The 17,133-nt window shown below is 36.9% G+C and overlaps 1 long non-coding RNA gene across 3 annotated transcripts; it reads right to left on the bottom strand.

Annotated features, from left to right (window-relative positions):
- Window positions 1-1,796: 1,796 nt before the first annotated feature.
- LOC126818850 (uncharacterized) lies at window positions 1,797-7,854 on the bottom strand. Of its 3 annotated transcripts, none has more exons than XR_007679366.2 (5): window positions 7,766-7,854; window positions 6,949-7,007; window positions 6,285-6,424; window positions 4,254-4,445; window positions 1,797-4,022 (listed from the first exon to the last, which is right to left on the bottom strand). It is a non-coding gene; the product is annotated as an uncharacterized LOC126818850 (long non-coding RNA). The 3 variants fall into 3 exon arrangements; XR_007679365.2 differs by lacking the exon at window positions 7,766-7,854 and adding an exon at window positions 7,217-7,256; XR_008787853.1 differs by lacking the exon at window positions 7,766-7,854 and having other exon boundaries at window positions 6,949-7,184.
- Between the last annotated feature and the right edge of the window lie 9,279 nt (window positions 7,855-17,133).

Here is a 17,133-nt window from a genome sequence, read left to right as displayed (position 1 = left end):
CAAAATATTTAAACATATTTGACAAAAAAAACTTATATTTGAATAAAAAATGTACACTTATATCAATACATACAACAATTAAATATTTCAAATACATGGAACATTATTAATGGTATTTTTTATATGTTATATAACCATCGATGGTCAAAACAAGTGAATATCACTGAATATCTCCAGTAGTGAAATGAAATGAAGTGGAATGGAGTTTAAAGTCCTACTATCTTCATTATTCAATGGTAAACAACTAGATGATTTTACATATATTTACTGAAAGTAATATGTATCAGACGTGAAAAGGGACACCATCTGTCAATTTCATCAAGTTAGTCATTAAGGACAGACAATACATGTGCAATAATTACAACAAACCTAGTTGGTGGTTCGAAGCTAAGCTTCACTCCTCCATTTTTAAATCAAATAGAAATATGGCATACCGTTCCAATCTATTTAATATCAGAGAAATCTGATATTTGAAAATATAGCCTGATATCTTCAGACAAATGTTTGAAGATATCCGGTTACATCAGTTTACCCATAATCTGTATCTTGTAGATGACAGATCATGAAAGCTAACGATATTGATAACTAAGCAAATGGAGTAATTTTTAAATATAATGCCTCAAAGGGGGCATTATATTTAAAAATTACTACATTTGTGTGTTGTAGCTGACAACTTATTAAAGCAAATGAAATTGAAAACTATGTAAACTAGTTATTTAAACATGTTTGATATAATAAACATATATTTGAAAAACTATTTACACTAATATCAATACATAAGACCATCTTTGACTACTTTTAAAGGGAGATAATTGGCACACAACATGTTCTATGGAGGCAAACCACCATTAATTTCCCCATTGACTTCAATGTTAATTCTGGCCTCTTTGCCCACCTCCAACTTTTCCCCAAATTTTCGTTGGGCTGAATGCTTTTCACTGCAGACAGAGGAACAAATGGTCATGTCTTTGCACTAAAATTTGTATGAGGTTGACCACCAAAATTTTGAGATACACAAACTTGAAGAAGCATACTAAAAACATGTAACTAGTTGCCGTACACATCGCCGTAGCTAACCTGATAACCCTCTTATCCTTCCGCCTCAAAATCATGAATATTTACCAAAACCTGACAGAAAATGTTAATTCAAACCCTCTTCGTCCATTCTAGACCAAAAAATCAACAAAAATGGGCATGCAAAAGGGGAGAAAAGAGAGAGAGAGAATTGCTATAAATAGACGAACTGGGTACCGAAATGATGAAATTTAATGGTGGTCTGCCTCCCTATGAGGTACCTAATCTATGTATATTACAATGTCTCTTATTGCTATAATCAATACCAACGCCACCGTTTTTCATTGATTTTAATGTGTCATATATATTAGACTTATCATAACAGGTATGTCTAGGTTGATTAAATAATGTATAGCCATCAGTTTTTAAAGTTTCTACATTCTGATAAATCTTAATATATTTGGTACTATAGTTGAACATACTTTTAAAACCATCAAAAGACAAACCGGAGATATAATTTATAAGATATCTACAAATGTTTTAATAAATAAAAAATAAAATAATGAACTATAGAACAATTTATGAGGCATAAATAAAACAAACTCCAAACATCCCCTTACAATTAATTCCAATTATATCTATTATAAATTTAGTTGACAGTATATAATATACTTTCACATTGTATGCTAAAGAAAGTGTAGTACAACATAACTGTACATATTTATTACATAGCATTACAATTTTTATTATAAATATAATAAAATTACAATATGGAATATATTACATACCATTACAATTTCAGTAATAAATATAGTTGATCTGTAATGAAAAATTCTGTAATAAAGATAAACTTGATGTCTGTTTCAGAGTTCAAGATGATACTATCAAAGGGAGGTAATTGTTCACTTGTTTCAATTTATATGGACTCAGACTAGCAATTATTTGCCCATTGACTTCAATGTTAAATGGCTGTAACATCCCAGGCTGTAGCTTTTTGCTCAACATTCCGTTGGTTCCAATCTTTATAGGCACAATGGGGACAACATTTGGCAATCTCCTCATCATAATTTTGTAGGGGGTTGACCATTTAGATTTTTTGCTACGCAGATTTGAGGTTGACTGGGGTGAAAATCGCACTTCCGACACAATGATTGCTCTGCAGAAAGACACTTTACACCCCCTATCTCTCCGCTGTAATATCATCAGTATTACCCAAAACTGCTATGAAATTGCAAATTTGATCCCTTTTCTCCAATTCTAGACCAAAAAGTCAACCAAAAAATGCAGGAAGAGGGGAGAAAAAAATTAAGGGAAAAATTGTCTATTTATAACTCGCACTACATGAAATAAGGGGAAATTATTACTAGTCTTAGTCCTATATACCTCACATGTTTCTGCAGTTTAAACAAATCTGTTGTTATCTAATAAACAAACATATATGTAATTAACAGAACACAGTTTTTATGGGATACAATCACTAGTTTATTCTAAAAGCATGACGTTTCGACAAGTATCCTCTAATCGTTATCAAGCACAAATGACAATTTAGTTTGTTGTTCTTAGCGTTTAACGTCCGCTTCCACCGAAGGTGATATCGCAGACAAGTTCATTTTAATGATCTTAGCGCACGCGCAGGGGTCTTTGCTGTGGGAGGAAACCGGAGTACCCGGAGTAAACCCACGAGGTTGAGAAGGCGCCCCTATCTCCAAGCCACATACGCTCACACCTGGGATCGAAACCACAGCCGCAAGCCAGAGGTGACCGGCCAACTAGAGGTCGAAGCGTGACACGCTAGACCACTAGGCCATCCCAACCCCCCGACAATTTAGTAAACTTGTGGACAATATATATGAAATTAATAAGAAACCATCTGCATGGATTAAGAATAACAGTAATAGAAATAATCAAGGTGTAAAGGATATTTAACAATAACAACAAACATAACAAGGTAATTAGCTACTAATAAGCACTGATACTGCATGATTAGAGGGTTATTAACAGTTATGAAGCCCTTCAAAAGGGTAGCATGTATGGATAGTGGGAAGTTGATAAAGCACAGGTAACGATAAGAGGATACTTGTCGAAACGTCGTGCTTTTAGAATAAACTAGTGATTGTATCCCATAAAAACTGTGTTCTGTTAATTTGTTCCCTGATCGCTAAATGCCACTTAAAGAATATATATGTAATTCCCTGGCCAAAGATAATGAAAATCTATGTATTTTCAGATGAGCTGTGCGGCATTCTGCAAACACTATAATAATCAGAAAACTGCGGAATTTCAGACAGAAATTTAAAAGCACATGAATTTTGAATTAAACAGAACATTTTTATTTTTGAACATAAATGCATTCTGTAAAAAGATAACAAAAATTCAATATAAATCAATCAAGAAAATCCTTTAAAACAAGATATTATCATGTAATATTAGATTTTTTTAACATTTTCGTTGAAAAGATCTTAGTTTTTCTCTCTTAACGCAGTTTCAAGTGCCAAATTGTGGTCAAATCTAAGATGTTGAAACATGCAGTGCCTATAAATTTTGAAATGTCTCCTATATAGCTGTATTTACATAGGACAATTAAGTTCAGATAATCTGCTTATGTAACACTACAACAGTTTTATGATCCCCACCCCCTATTATGGAATCTGATACATGGCTGACCAATCATAGTTCTCACTCTTTATTCTGGTCTGTCAAATGATTTACAATGTTGATGGTACCTACAACTTTCCTGACCCAGAGATATGCACAACAGTCAACATACAAGCCATTTATGTTATCTTCCAATATGAGAGGCCATAATAAACGCAAGGCTGTCTTTTTCAAGCTCGGACATGAAGTCAACACTAAACAGCAACGTTTACAGGGGTCCTCGGCTGGAACTCAAACTGATTATGATTTGCCCTCAACTTCCACAGGTGTCACAGAGATCAGGGATGAAATTAATATGCATCATCTTTCTACTAAAGCCACTCCGGGAAGTCATCGGGTTTTGAGATGTAGACCTGAAATGTTAAATTTGGATGAGACTGAGAATTCTGAGGTGAATACTATCCAGGGAAACAGGATTATAGACATCCAGAAAATGGTCGAAATGTGGAATTCTGTCATTCGGTTACATGCCCAGGGGAGAAGAAAGGCCTGTGCAGTACCAAATTTCCAGCCTGTTAGTGAGCAGAAGTGGGGAGCGGGCTGGATGTACTCTGTAAAGTGTACAAAATGTACATTTATCTCACCTGTCTACAAGTTGTATAAAGAGATTCCAACTGGGAAACCAGGTAGAAAGGCAGCCGCTATCAATCTGACCCTACAATCTGGACTGTTAGACATGCCGGTTGGAAACACCAGAGCTCAGCTGCTGTTGACGGATTTGGATATTCCACCGCCCTCTCTGAGTGGCATGCAGACTCTTTCTAACCAAGTTAGTGCTAAAATGACAAGGTTGAACACTATTAACATGAGGGAAAAAATAGAAGCAGTTAAATCTTTTAATCAGAAGGGAGGGTCAGTAAACCCAAATATAATAAATGTTGCAGTGGATGGGCGTTACAACGGCATAACCATAAGCCACAGTAAAAAGCCAGGGCAAGCAGCCTTGCAAGCCATTGGAATTGCATGCGAGACAAACACAAAGCACAAATATATCCTGAGTGCTGTGATGCAAAATAAACTGTGCTGGCAAGGTGCCTGGCTTAAGGGAAAAGGTTTTACGGTCAACTGCCCTGGGGGACATGAAGGCTGTACTGCAAATTTACCAGTCCACGCACCATTATCTGAGTATGATATGGGGAAAAGCATTGGCACAGAACTAGCTCTCCAAAACGTCCTCATCAAATATGCCACAACAGATGGAGATGGACGATCAGCTGCTGGAATTGAAGATAGTTTAAAAACTTTGCATCCGATGTGGAGTGTGGAGCGACTAGCTGACCCTTCGCACCTGGCTGCCACTCAATTTAGACACGGCAATAATGCAAAATTCAGTGACGAGATGTTTCCTGGTAAAACCAGACTGGATAAGGGCAAGATCAAGATAATACTGAGCCAAGATGAACAAGCCAACAGTGAGGCTGATGTCCCCCGCCGAAATCCGCAAATAAATAGATGCCACATATTAATTAATCGCACATCTATTTTTTTCAAAAGTATCGAGCAATCAAACTGTTTATCAACTATACACTAAATTTCATCACTCTCTATCAGACAGAATCAAAGTTATATTGTCCCAAAGCATCGACCAAGGAAATTGCTTATCTCTGCTTAGCTTGAGATCGATATGTTAATCATTGAACTCAGTCAAGACGAACATCTACATCAAGTTTAAACATTCTACCTCAATTAGAAGCAGTGTGAACATTTTAGCTCAATTAGAAGGAGAGTTATTGTGTTCCGAAGTCTCGGCCAATCAAATTGCTTATCGCTCTGCTTACCCTGAGCAGAAAATGCTCATCACGAACTTAGTCAAGGTACTGATGTAATAAAACTATACACCAAGTTTCATCACTCTCACTTAATTAGAACTAAAGTTATCGTGTCCCAAAGCATCAACCAATCAAATTGCTTATCTCTGCTTACACTAAGCAGAAAATGCTCATCTTCGAACTCCATCAAAGCATTGACCTAATATACACCCACACCAAGTTTGAACATTCTAGGTCAATTAGAAGGAGAGTTATTGTGTCCCAAAAAGTGTGACGGACAGACAGACGGACGGACAGGCAGGCGGACAGACAGACAGACGGACGAACCCATTTTAATAGTCCCCTGCTTTCTTCAAAAGGCGGGGGACAACTAAAGTTATCGTGTCCCAAAGCATCAACCAATCAAATTGCTTATCTCTGCTTACCCTAAGCGGAAAATGCTCATCTTCGAACTCCATCAAGGCATTGACCTAATCAACACATACACCAAGTTTGAACATTCTAGCTCAATTAGGAAGAGAGTTATCGTGCCCCAAAGTATCAACCAATCAAATTGCTTATCTCTGCTTACCCTAAGCAGAAAATGCTCATCTTCGAACTCCATCAAGGCATTGACCTAATAAACACATACACCAAGTTTGAACATTCTAGCTCAATTAGGAAGAGAGTTATTGTGTCCCAAAAAGTGTGACGGACAGACAGACGGACAGACAGACGGACGAACCCATTTTAATAGTCCCCTGCTTTCTTCGAAAGGCGGGGGACAAAAAGCTAGATGCAGTCTAATCATGACTACATTGTTTGAAAATCACTGTGGTAATACTGAGGAGATGAGAAAACGCCTACCAAAAGTCCTAGAGTCCACTATCATGTGTTACGATGGTGACTGCTCAAAGTGCCGCTCTCATTCTGTTGTGTGCCGGGGTGAGATAACAAATAACTGGTGGAACCGTTCCATGTATCTGGCCTCAAATAAAGTTGATTCCCTGAAAATGAATGAAAATGACAAATCAAATCTAAGTGAAATTTTAAAAATCCGAATAAGTGAAGCAGCTCTAGAAAAAACCAAATTCCAAACAAACACACAGAAATGTGAGGCAATCAACCGCTCGGTGAGTGTTTCACTTCCAAAGAATGTAAATTACGGAAGAAATGCGATGGGTCGACTTTCCTCAACAATATTGAGAAGCAATGATGGAATAAAGAGTGCCACTGAGCAGAAAGCTAAACTCCTTGGGACCCCCCTTTCTCCAAAGACAATGCGGCAAATAGAAAGAGAAAGTCTGTACCACAGAGAATACCAATCCAGACCCGAAGTGCAAAGACGAACACTTCTGCTGCGTGGACGAAAGCTTCATGAATTCCGCAAGTACAAGAATTACTGTGCAGTTGAATCCGGCTACAAAAAGGGCCATTTAGACCAGCCATCAACAGCAGACGACACTTTACAGGATCACAGCTATAGTAAATAAGCAAGACAGACAAATGCAAGCCATTGTCATATACCCACCTTTTGCCTTAATACTTGTGTTGAGGTCAATCATTCCACTCTTGCACAGTAACCTGACACTTGAAATGATAGAAAGATGGAAATAAATATGCAATAAATAAAAAGAAAATAATAATAATAATAAAAAAAAATATGTGGTTGAATAAGAAGGGAGACCTCCTCGCGGTTTCAACTGGAAATAGAAATAATATGCCTTTTTATTTCTAGCGAACATCCCTTCAGTGGCCCTCCAACAAGAAACCAGTTAACAGTCAGTAAATAAGTAAACCTTGAGTGTCACATAAGTCTAAGCCAATCTCAAAGGTAGACACCATGTTTTAGGTTTGGTTTAAATATTAAGGCCAACTGCAGGTTTGGTCAAAAGTCACACAGGTGTGAATTTTGGAGTGTGCATGTTAACATTTCATTGTATGATGTCAAAACATGTTAGGTCTAAATATTAAGGCCAACTGCAGACTTGGTTCAAGGTCACAACATGTAAATAGGGTTAGGGCACATGATTTTTTGACACAATTGTGGGTTTGGGCTAGGGTCGGGACTAGATCATGGTTTAGGCCTAGGCTACATGCTTGTTGACAAGATTGTGGGTTAGGGTTAGGGTAAGGACTGGGTCTTGGGTTAGGGTTAGGGTCAGCCCTGTTTACATCTCGTGACTTTAGACCAAATCTGCAGTTGAGTTGGCCTTAATATTTAGACCTAACCATGTTTTGACATAACTGTGAACAAAATGTTACACATTTACACGCCAAAATTCACACTCAGCCAACAGATACCCCCAATCATGGCTATTTTGATACCAAATAGTCAAAAAACTTACTGTTGGGCAATAAAAAAGCAGTTTCAGAATAATCCATTCAGCTGTTTTCAAAAGAAAGAAAATTAGAAGATCATTTTCAGTAATCTAAGGATTTTTCAACTTTTTTCCAAGATTGAGGCTCTTTTTGGATAACTTATGTTATTTCAATGCTTTTATTTTTGGACTCATGTCATAGCCCACCCATAGGACTCTGAGTAAAAGGCCTCTCAAAATGCTCCAAAACGGAAAATTCTAGATTTTCGGCGTACCATAATTTATTTTCTAGCCATCTAAATCGTATCATTCAGATGTCATATGAAAGTCCATTAATGGGGCTATCCAGCGACACTTTAGTTCTTTTGGTCCGCTAAGATCTGATGGGGAAATCTAGTTTTTCGCACGAGCTCTAATTTTTTTTAACCCTTTTCTTCATTTTTTGAATACGTCCGATATGGAGATTATTGTCGGGATAGTTTTAATAACCAATTTGGGCAATTAGATAGCCACAGGGCTCTGTAATGATATATTACATTATCTGATCAGATAAAATGGCCCTGAGAAATCCTATGTTCAAAAGTGCCAAAAATTCAAAAATGTCAAAATATTGAAAATTAAATTTCAATAACTCAATACATATTATACATCGTTAGAATCGTAATTAGGTCAGCTATCTGAATGTGTAACCTTTTCGTAACAATCTGATTAAATAATAAAATAATATAGTATTTTCTAAAATTTCACGATTTTTCGACTTTTTTCGATTTCCAGTCCCTTTTTTTATGCTATTCCAGACATTTCAGAGACTTATTGGATGTTTTCATGCACAAGAATACCGAAAGGACTCTCGATAGAGAAAGTTAAAAAAAAAAAATGTAGGTTAAGTTTTTGAGATAAAATCAGAAAATACTTGATTTTCAGCTTGTCATATTTTGCTGCTTGGTCATAGTATCCGTATAAATTGGGCATACTACGACAGTCCATTCCTCGGGCCACTCATTGAAAGCTTAATTCGTTTAATCCATTTATATTGGACGAAGAAATCAAGTTTTTCCCCAAAACATCCATTTTTGCGTTTTTTCGAAATATCTATCATTATTTCGACTACTTCCGGTTTCCGGATCGTTGTTGAAATTGCTTTACCAAGCGGTCTGACTATATAGCTTTATGTTCCAGTAGTTTCAGAAACAACAATTGAGGCTTTCAAAAAAATATAAGTGTTATAAAATGGGCAGAAAATTCGAAAAATAAAAGGCGATAACTCTGAATGAAACTTATATTATTGGAGTCGGATATACTTCAGGTATCCCAAAATGTAGGTCAAATTTGAAAATTTTGAAAAATAACAAAAATTGTCTCGTAAACAACGTATTTTCAAAATTCGAACGACAAAAGCCATAGATGAATGTTCGAAATTGAAAAATGTGAGATAGCCATTATCTCAGAAAAGATTCGGGGTTTCCGAAAATGTCATTTGTTTGAAAATAGGTAAAGAATTGACGAAACTACGGCCGATTTTCAATTCCGGAAAAAAGTACAAAATTCGGTTACTTCCGGTATGCGCAGAAGTTTCAAAATTGTTTTATCAAGTAGCCACCACATGGTTTCTTAATAGAAAATTTGGTTCCAGATCGATATCTGTTTTCGATCATCTGTTTTCAAAAAAAGAATAATAGAAGAGCATTTTCAGTAATTTGAGGATTTTTCAACTTTTTTCCAAGATTGGGGCTCTTTTTGGACAACATATGTTATTTCAATGCTTTTATTTTTGGACTCACGCCACAGTCCACCCATAGGACTCTGAGTAAAAAAAGTTTAAGAAAAAACGTAGTTTGAGAAAAAGGCCTCTCAAAATGCTCCAAAACGGAAAATACTAGATTTTCGGCGTACCATAATTTATTTTCTAGCCATCTAAATCGTATCATTCAGATGACATATTATAGTCCATTAATATGGCTATCCAGCGATACTTTAGTTCTTTTGGTCCGCTAAGATCTGATGGAGAAATCAAGTTTTTCGCACGAGCGCTATTTTTTTAAACCTTTTTTCTTCATTTTTTGAATACTTCCGGTATGGAGATTATTGTCGGGATAGTTTTAATAACCGGATTGGCTTATCAAATCGCCACAGGGCTGTGTAATGATATATTACAATGTCTGATCAGATAAAATGTCCCTGGAAAATCCTATGTTCAATAATGCCAAAAATGCAAAAATGTCAATATATCGAAAATTAAATTTAAATATTTCAATACATATTATACATCGTTAGAATCGTAATTAAGTCAGCTATCTGAATGTTTAACGTTTTTGTAAAAATTTGTTTAAGTAATAAAGTAATAGAGCATTTTCCAAAATTTCACGATTTTTCAACTTTTTTCGATTTTCAGTACGTTATTTTACCTATTCCAGACATTTCAATGTCTTATTGGATGGATTCATGCACAAGACTACCGGAGGGACTCTCGATAGGGAAAGTTTAAGAAAAATCCTTTGAGTAGTTTTCGAGATACAGGCGTCCAAAAATGCTCCAAATCAGAAAATTTTGCTGCTCGGTCATAGTATCCGTATAAGTTGTGCATATGATAGTCCATTAATAGGGCTATCCAGCGACACTTTAGTTCTTTTGGTCCGCTAAGATCTGATGGAGATGGAGAAATCAAGTTTTTCGCACGAGCGCTAATTTTTTTTAACCTTTTTCTTCATTTTTTGAATACGTCCGGGATAGTTTTAATAACCAATTTGGGCAATTAGATAGCCACAGGGCTCTGTAATGATATATTACATTATCTGAACAGATAAAATGGCTCTGAGAAATCCTATGTTCAAAAGTGCCAAAAATTCAAAAATGTCAAAATATCGAAAATTAAATTTCAATAACTCAATACATATTATACATCGTTAGAATCGTAATTAGGTCAGCTATCTGAATGTGTAACCTTTTCGTAAAAATCTGATTAAATAATAAAATAATATAGCATTTTCCAAAATTTCACGATTTTTCGACTTTTTTTCGATTTTCAGTCCCTTTTTTTTATCCTATTCCAGACATTTCAAAGACATATTGGATGTTTTCATGCACAAGACTACCGAAAGGACTCTCGATAGAGAAAGTTAAAACAAAAAATGTAGGTTAAGTTTTTGAGATAAAGGCGTCCAAAAACGCTCCAAATCAGAAAATACTTGATTTTCAGCTTGTCTTATTTTGCTGCTTGGTCATAGTATCCGTATAAATTGGGCATCATACTTCCGGTATGCGCAGAAGTTTCAAAATTGTTTTATCAAGTAGCCACTACATGGTTTCCCAATAGAAAATTTGGTTCCAGATCGATATCTGTTTTCGATCATGGAGAAATAGGCTCCCGCGGAAAAAAATAATAATAACTAGACCTGCAAGCAGCACTGAACCGGCTTTCAGGAATCAGACAGGAAGTGTGTCATACAATAGCCCATTTATCGAGCTACCAAACGATACTTTAAATGTTTTGATCTGGTCACACCCGACCGTGAAATCCCGATTGTTGCAATAGCACCGATTTTATTTTTAAATATCGAATATTTTTTTCACTACTTCCTGTTTACGGATCATTATCGAGATAGATTTAACAAGTGGTATGGAAACTTAACTTCCTGTACCAGAAGTTTCAGAAAGATCCATTGGACAGTTTTACCTCCCTTATACCATTAGAAGCAGATTTACAGATATAACGATTTTTCGACTTTTTTCAAAGATTGTGGCCCTTTTGGACCATTTATACTATATTGAGGCTTTTAAATTTGGATTCACACCATAGCCCACCGTTAGGACTCTAAGTAACATAAGTTTAAGAAAGGAAATAAGAGAAGTTTTCGAAATAAAAGCGTCTGAATAGGCTCAAAAAAAGAAAATAATAGATTTTCAGCGTTCCATTATATATTGCCTAACCCGCGAATTTTTACCATTTAGATGCGCAGAAATTTAGTTTTACGTTTAAGCACTAACTACCACCCACTTTCACGAGAGAAAATCAAACTTCAGACTTTTATCTCTTATAGTTGCTGAGAAATAGGCAAAACGGAAAAAAAGAAATAATAATATTAATCTTAGTAATAACCGAAGGTGAAAGCCTAATAATAATCCCTAGTAAAAACAATAGTGTTTCACCGAAGGTGAAAGCCTAACTAGAATTGCGCGCAATGATGAAAGCTTTCACTATCGCCAAGGCGTCACACGATCGCCAGATATATGACAAAAGACTATCCCCACCACTCCCTCACCCCCCAAAAAACCCACACTCTAGCATAACTCAGATATTGACCCCTAAACATGCTCCAACCCGTAAAAATACTCTGTTTTCAATTTTCGAAATCTTTTTTCGGCTACCCATGACAATTAAAAAAATTGTACAAGGGTTTCACACAATACACTACCCAGTAGAATCTCGATTGAGCAAGTTTGAAAAAAATCATTGGCGGCTTTTCCGAGAAACATGGGTTTAAACTTGATCGAAATCGTAAATAACCTTACTTTTCAAAGTCCCATAAATCTTTTAGTTGGCAATAAAATCTTGTTGCTATAGCACCATCTCGTAGATAATTCACATGGCTATCATACGACATAATACTTTAAGTACTCGGTAAACAACCAATTGATACATCGCATTTGGCGCACAGGCACCCATTTTTCAGAATTTTGTCAAATTTTGAATACCTTTCTTGACCACTTCCGGTGATTAGAGGATTTTCATTTATATACTATTCAAAAAAAGTAGGGGATATTTGATTTTGGGGGCATAATACTAAAATATGCAAATGACTACGAAAAAAGTCACTATAGAACCTAACAGAAGAAACATTTCCAGTTACATGTGACGCCCAAACGCACCAATAGCTACCGCATGGAATGCAGGTGATGCTTGGGATCATCATGGGGGTCCAACCCAAGATTTGCACGACTCTAACTTTGAATGTTACAGTCATTGTGGCATTGAATTCCAGGGTGGAAACATCAGTTTAATTGTTTTATTGACCAGAAAACAAATTTTGATATGCGTCGGCTTACCCAAAATGAAAGGTTACGTGCCCTTGGCATGCTACAGATCGGCACAACACAGGCGGTTGTGGCGCGGACGATGAATGTTTCTCAGTCTGTCATAAGCAGGCTATGGTCCAGATACCGTGATACACAATCTGTACAGGACAGACCACGCTCAGGTCGACCAAGGGCGACAACTCAAGCCCAGGATCGATTTATCCGTACCTTGGCCTTGAGAAATCGTGTCATCACAGCAAATCAGATCAGCGCTCGTCTTCAAACAGACACTGGTGTGAGAGTGAGTGGCCAGACGATTCGGAATCGACTGCATAGGGGTCCCCTTCGCGCCCGACGTCCTCACGTGATCCCTTGTTTGAGAGATCATCACATTCAGGCAAGACGTCGTTGGTGTAGGGATCGTCAACACTGGGATAATCGACGCTGGAGCAATGTGATGTTTTCAGATGAGTCAAGGTTCACTGTTGATTTTTTGGACAGACGTAGGAGGGTGTGGCGTCGTCGAAACGAGCGCTTCCAAGACGTTAACGTCATCAGACATGATCGATTTGGGGGTGGTTCTGTTATGGTGTGGGGAGGCATCACTGTTGCTGGAAGAACGGCTTTACATGTTGTTGCAGGGCGTGTTACAGGCAAGTACTACCGGGACAACATCTTGGCAGTCCATTTTGTGCCGTTCGCACGACGTCATGGCCGCCGTTTCATCTTCCAGGATGACAACGCAAGATGTCACAGGGCCAGGATCGTTACAGGTTACCTCCAACAACAGAACATCACCACATTACCTTGGCCAGCACTGAGTCCCAACCTCTCCCCCATCGAGCATGTCTGGGACATGCTTGGACAGAGGTTACGTCAACGTCAACAACGTCCTGCCAATGTCCAAGAACTTGCTGCTGCGTTGCAACAGGAATGGGACAATCTGGACCAAAATGACCTTAGACGTCTCATTAGGAGTATGCCACGTCGGATCAATGCTTGTTTGGCAAACAGAGGAGGATTTACCCGTTACTGACTTGGTTGTGATGTTGTGGTAACTTTGCTGTTTGACCCCGGGTATTATTTTACCCTTATAATGGTCAGTCTGTGCCTTACTTAGTCTAACGATCATTTGGAATAAATCGATGAATGTGAACTTCATTTCATTTTGTCATTTGTTTCTTCGTCAGTTTCATTAGGTGACTTTAATAACACTTAAAAATCAAATATCCCCTACTTTTTTTGAATAGTATATTTCATGGACTGGTTTGGTCTGTCGACTTCATAGTCTCGACGTTTCAGAAATATCGTAGGTGTCGTAGGTGTTCGTACCTTTCTAACCAGGGTAATTATATAACTGTTAAATTAAACAACGGATAACTCCTACCTCTTAAAATGATTTATATAATTAGTAAATAATTATTGTTATCTAATGATTGTTGTTTTGTGACATATATAGTATAACCAATATATACATTGTACTTTTATAATCAATATGATACTGTGTATTAGTCGTGTTTATGTTCTTATGATTTGAATTTCTTCATGTAATATTTGTAAATCGCCAGTAGGAATAAATGTCTCTTATATAATTACATTATGCTGGCTGGAAGTTGCACGGTAGGCTAGCCTTTGGGACTGCGGTCGAAGGTCAGCGATGAACTCGGTGATCTTCCGATGGCACAGAAGCTCCTTTAAAGCTTCTTTCTGTTTCAGCGTGCGCTGTGTCATACGTTCTTTCATTGAGTCAACTGGCGGGGTTTCGATTCCCCGCTTGTACCTGACAAGGAGTAGGGTCGCCTGTCCAACAATGTGGGTTTTCTCCGGGTCCTCCGGTTTCCTCCCACTGCTAAAGACCCCTACGCGCAAGCGAATTATTGAAATAAAAAAAAATTAAACCATATGTTAGTCCCGAAATGACCTAGTTTGTGTTGAGTGGACGTTAAACCCCATTTCTCTCTCTCTCTTTTCATTCACATATATATCAATTAGGCTCTCTATAGAAGGGGTTCCCCCAAAAAATATTAGATTGCCTTTTTGAGAAAAAGACCTCTAAACATGCTCGTACAGCGGCGCTAGTCTACTCTTATATAGAATTCCAACTGCCAAGGGATCTTTTACGGTCACACCAATTTGTACACGGGACTTCGGAATCGCGTTCATGTCAGCTACTCAAATATATAACTGGTTAAAAAATTGATTGAATATTTAATGAAATATCGCCAATTTTCTGATTTCGTGCACGTAAAAGATTTGACGTCACTAACATATAAAAATTTAATAATAATTTCAGGAAGAGTCATGCTCAAACAACGTCATGCCTTTTTCCAGAGGTGTAATATTCGATACTTCTGTACGATACTACTGCATACATTTAACAAATTGGATTTGCTTATAAACAACGCTAGCCGTCCATTTCTGTCTAGATGATTACGGTTATAAGATAATCTTGACAAAGAAACAACAATATTAATTCAAAGACTAATTATTACACACTGCAGTCAACTATTTCTGCTACAGGGTCACTAAACCCATATTTTGGATATAAGAAAACACTCATAGTTGAAATAATTTCAGTTCAAATATCATCACTGATAAAAGCACTCTTGAACAGGCTCTATACGTTGACAAAACGTACAGATTGTATCCACCCTATGTTTCACTTAACAATGACAGCTGCCGTTTTCAATATTCGATGCCTCTGTTCTCCTACTCCTGATATTTGGGACTGTTGTACAATCGTTTTATGTATAACTCTACCGATAGGCCTCTCTGTAGAAGAAGTTCCAAAAAAGAATTAAGTTGACTTTTCGAGAAATAGGCCTCTAAAAATGCTCCAAATCGTAAAAAAACGACGTTTTCGATTTTCGATCTCTTTTTTCTGCTACCCCTGACATTTCAAAAATTAATACAGTAGTTTCACAAAATAGCCAACCCATTAGTCTCTCGATTGAGAAAGTTTTAAAAAAATCGTTTGGGGCGTTTGCGAGAAACATGCGTCTAAATTTGCTCGAAATCGCAAAATACCTTACTTTTAAAAGTCACATAACTTTTTTATTATTTGATAGAAACTTGTCGCTTTAGTACCATCTGATAGACAATTCCATTGGCTAGTACACGATATAAAACTTTAACTAATCGGCAAAAACACAATTGATACATCGCATTTTCCGCACAGGCACCCATTTTTCAGAATTTTGTCAAACTTTGGATACCTTTCTTGACCACTTCCGGAGATTAGAGGATTTTCATATATAGTTCATGGACTGGTTTGGTCCTTCGACTTCATATTCCTGAAGTTTCAGAAAAATCGTTGGAGCCGTTTTAAAAAATAAGAACTCTACGATTTGACCAAAATGCGAAAAAAAGTGAAAAATCAAGGTTAACATTTCAGAACAAAACTTATAGTGTTGGAATCGGATAGATGTCAGCTATCCAAAAATATAACTGAAATTTCAAAATTCCCAAAAATAAAATTTTTAGAAAATTTAGAAAATTTTCCATTTTTCACCAAAAAAAATGAGAGCGACAAAGTTTCTAATTTTCACAGTTTTGCTATCTGCTCAGAAATGTCTCCAGCTATCCAAAAATGTAAATATCTGAAGAATCCATTGAGAATTAAGAGAATAATGGCCGGTTTTCAATTTTCGTGCACGTTAAAGATTTGACGCATTTCCGCTATGCGCACAAATTTCGAAATAGCTTTTAGCAGTAGCTGCACACCACTTTTCCGACAGAAAATCAAATTTCAAACCTCTATCTCTCACAGTTGCTGAGATCTAGCTTCCCCCAATAATAAAAAAATAATAACTAGACCTGCAAGCAGCACTGAACCGGCTTTCGGGAAGCAGACAGGAAGTTTGTCATACAAAAGCCCATTCATCGAGCTACCGAACGATACTTTAGATGTTTTGATGCGGTCACACCCGACGGTGAAATCACGATATTTGCAAGAGCACCGATGTTTACTGGGTTTTTTTTTTTAAATATGGAATATTTTTTCGACTACTTCCGGTTTGAGGACCCTTGTCGGGATAGCCCCCAAAAATGAAAATACTATATTTTCAGCATCCCTTTATATATTGCCTAACCAGCGCATTTTTACCATTTAGATGTCATACGATCGTCCATTGTTCGGGCTATCCAATGGCACTTTAGTTGTTTTGAAATCTTACGTAGTAATCATTTTTTTCGCAAGATCACCATTTTTTTACTTTTTATGGTTTTTTTTCTCAAAATATCGGATATCTTTTCGACTACTTCCCGTTTTTGGATCATTGTCGGGATAATTTTAACAAGTTGTTTGGTTACCTAACCTTCTGTACAAGAAGTTTCAGAAAGATCCATTCAGCTGTTTTCCATAGAAAGAAAAATAGAAGAGC

The sequence above is a fragment of the Patella vulgata genome, chromosome 4 (genome assembly GCF_932274485.2).
Source record: "Patella vulgata chromosome 4, xgPatVulg1.2, whole genome shotgun sequence".
NCBI lineage: Eukaryota > Metazoa > Mollusca > Gastropoda > Patellidae > Patella > Patella vulgata.
The sequence above is the reverse complement of the archived record's forward strand: the minus strand, read 5'-3'. Positions and strand labels throughout refer to the sequence as shown.